Here is a 3,901-nt window from a genome sequence, read left to right as displayed (position 1 = left end):
CTCCATGTCAGACTAAACCAAAATTCTCATGTCTACATTTCCATTCATAATTCTGCATTAAACTATAATAAAAGAATCCATAAAAATATGAACCACCTGCTATATTTTTAAAGCATTATATGAAAGGCATCTTGGAACTGTTTTTTCAATATACTACTTTTAAAATAAATTTTGGATGATAAATTGATATAAAATGTATTCATTGTATTCATATAATTTTTATTATTTTTATATTTGCATATATATGTGTAAGTAACACTCTGCTTATGATATATAACACTTTCACCTTCCTCAAAAAAATTTTTTTTTGTACACTGGAGTGGATAACCCAGCGGGTAGGGCATTTGCCTTGCACAAAGCCGACCTGGGTTCAATTCCTTCGCCCCTCTTGGATAGCCCAGCAAGCTACCGAGACTATCTTGCCCGCATGGCAGAGTCTGGCAAGCTCCCCGTGGCGTATTCGATATGCCAAAAACAGTAGCAACAAGTCTCACAATGGAGATGTTACTGGAGCCTGCTCAAGCAAATCAATGAGCAAAGGGATGACAGTGACAGTGATACAGTGATACAGTGATACACTGGAGTCAATTCCCCACATGTTTCCTATCCTATGTAATCATTGATGAGATTACTATAGATTAGTTTAGAAAGTAGATTAGTTTAGTCTGTTCTAAAGCTTCAGACAAATGGAGTTTTGCTTTCTTAAGGCAAAAAAATTTTAATAACTGGATGAATAAATCAGAAATGTCCCAGAAAATTAGCCACCACACATTTATTTTCTATTAACATTTTTGATACATAAATGCTCTTATCCTCTAACCCCAAAACTCTATTAAGAAATGGCCAAAGGCCTGTCAGAAATACACAACAGATTTATATTAGTATATTATTTATTATAGTCGACATTTTAAATTTCTTTAAAATAAAATATCCAATGCTGTTATTTGTTAAATCGTAGCATGTACAAAACTTGAAACACTAAGTAGCTGTTAATGTTTAATTAATTTGTTAATTATTAATTAGCTATAGCATTCATAATTAATTAGCTTTATAGTGCTGGAAATCAAACCCAGGGCCTCCAATTCACTACCAATGAACAATAGTACAACATCTTAAGTTCAGCTATTAATATTTAATGCAATAATATTTAGTGACAAAGAAAATATTGATGGCACACTAATAAACCAGGAATATCTCACAAAACCGGTACGAGTTATTAAAAAATTGATGGGAGAGAAGGATCTAATGCCGTGTGTGGAATCTTCACTCCATAATGAAAGGGAATCTCCCCCCTGCACCTATCCTGAGACTGCAGTCTACGAGTTTTCTTTCTAAGAGTTGGGGCTCTGCGCTCAGGGCGGTTAGTCAGAAGCCTGCTGGCCTGACGGAAACATGGTACCGTTAGTTTTCATGCATCCAACCGGTGTCCATCCCCCAATGTCCCTTATGGTGCCTAGAGCCCCACCAGAAGTCTTTGCTGAAGACAGAGCCAGGAGTTAGCCCGGGTGTGTCCCAAACCCTCTTTCCAATCCACAACACAAGCTGTGACCTGTAGCAGGAAGCGAGTGAAGACTAGACCTAGAGACGCAATGATATTGCCTGTCTCATTCTGCCCCTCTGCTGGGTTCTGTTCTCTAGAATGCTAAAACGCTCTGGCATCTCTCTTTGTGTAATCTTTCTGAGTAATCTTTGGTCACTCCATAGCAAATTAGTTCTTACAGTAACCCTTTTTTTTCTGTTTTCGATCAATTAGCAAAATGTATAACTTTTTTGAATATTTTCCATGGTCCTGTTTATCTATTAACAGTTCATCTCTGTTTTAAGTACAAATTGTATTTTATTGACAAGTTATACCAAAACTTATTTTACTTGTTCCTGTTGATAGGTATTTAGCTCTTGTTAATATTTTTAATGTGTTCGATTCCTCTACCTCTCTCAGAGAGCCCGGCAAGCTACCAAGAGTATCATGCCCCCACAGCAGAGCCTGGCAAGCTCCCCGTGGCGTATTTGATATGCCAAAACCAGCAACAATAAGTCTCATAATGGAGATGTTACTGGTGCCCGCTTGAGCAAATCGATGAGCAACAGGATGACAGTGACAGTGACAGATGGATAAATAGAGAAAAAAATTTTTTTTCGTCTCTTGGGTCACACTGGCTATGCTTAGTGGTTACTCCAGGCTCTGCATTCAAGAATTGATCCTGGTTGTTTTCCAGAGCCATAGGGAATGCCAAGGACCTGCTGTATTATTGCTCTCGCCCCTGAGTAAAATTATTAATTCAACATTTTCTAGAAACATCTTAAATTTCTCTTGAATAAATGATTCATCAATACAATGTGTATAATTTTATAAGAAACTAAGAAACTGCTATGATGTTTCTCAAAGTGATGGTACGATATTCTTTTGGTTCCAACTGCTTCAAATCTTGGATAGATATGTCTTGGCCATATTTTCCTGCATTATTATGTAAATATACATGTATTCTGAATGCTAGACCAGATTACATGTATATTTGCTTGTAGCTGGGACTTTGGTGTTGTGGATACATAAAATGTACAGCCTAAAAATTTACTTGCATTTCTTTATTTCTGTTTATGTTTTGGGGTCAAACTTGGCTGTGCTTAGGGCTTATTCTGGACTCTGTTCAGGGATTCATCCTGGTGGATCTATATATTATCATAATAGTGTCTTTTGAAGATATTTTCTCAAACATACATCAGTCTGTAAAGAGATAATTTTATATTCAACAAATGCAATTTATATTTGAAATACTGTATTCACTGTCACTGTCATCCCATTGCTCATCGATTTGTTCGAGTGGGCACCAGTAACGTCTCTCATTGAGAGACTTATTGTTACTGTTTTTGGCACATCCAAAATGCACCGGTAGTTTCCCAGGCTCTGTGGCACGGGCTCGATACTCTCGGTAGCTTGTCGGGCTCTCCGAGAGGGGCGGAGGAACCAAACTCCGGTCGGCCTCGTGAAAGGCGAACGCCCAACCTCTGGGTGAATTTTTTTTCTGGAGGATGTCACACCCAGAAGCTCTCAGAGCTTACTCCTGCTTCTGCACTCAGGAATCATTTCCGGTGGGCTCTAGGGACCATATGGAATGCCGTTGATCTAACCTAGTTGGTTGCATGCAAGGCAAGTGCCCTATCTCCCAGCCCACAAATTCTTTTATGTTTCATTCTTTTTAATACACTGAAAGACATCTTTGCCCATCTCAAGGTCATATATATTTTATCTTAGTTCATACAAGTTTTAGAGTTTTACCTTTTATGTTTATTTAGATTTGTGTTCCTTTCTGGGTAATTTGGGTATGTATTATATAAAATAAAGAAGAGGTTGATTTTCCAAATGGTCATTCAGTTGTTCCACCATTATTTTTGTTTGTATTTTGTTTTGTTTTGGAGCCATACCCAACAGTGCTCAGGGCTTACTCCTGGCTCAGTGATCACTCCTCTCAGGGCCCAGGGTGTCATGGGGTGCTGGAGAGCCCTGGGTGGCTGCATGGAAGGCAAGTGCTCTGCTCACTGTGCTATCTTCTCCGCCCCTCCAACACTAGTGGAAAGACACTTGTCACTTTTCTCAAAAACCACTTGACTGACTATAAGTGGATTTCATATTTAAAATTTTCTATAGTTGAAAAAAATACTTATATAACCCCTTTAAAACTACTCATATGAGCAATTTTGGTGGGAAGATTTTTTAAAATTACTTTATATGTAATTATACCCTCTATATAGTCTTTGTCTTCCTTTAACTCTTATTTTTACTTTCCTTTTCCTGTTTTAGTGTAATCAAAGAACAATAATACATTGTTGAATAGACATTGAGTAAATGGGAATTTTTGACTTTTTTTCTCTGTTTCAGGGTTAAGACTTTTAATATTTAAACACA

The sequence above is a fragment of the Sorex araneus genome, chromosome 10, assembly GCF_027595985.1.
Source record: "Sorex araneus isolate mSorAra2 chromosome 10, mSorAra2.pri, whole genome shotgun sequence".
Taxonomy (NCBI): domain Eukaryota; kingdom Metazoa; phylum Chordata; class Mammalia; order Eulipotyphla; family Soricidae; genus Sorex; species Sorex araneus.
This window is presented reverse-complemented; position numbering follows the sequence as displayed.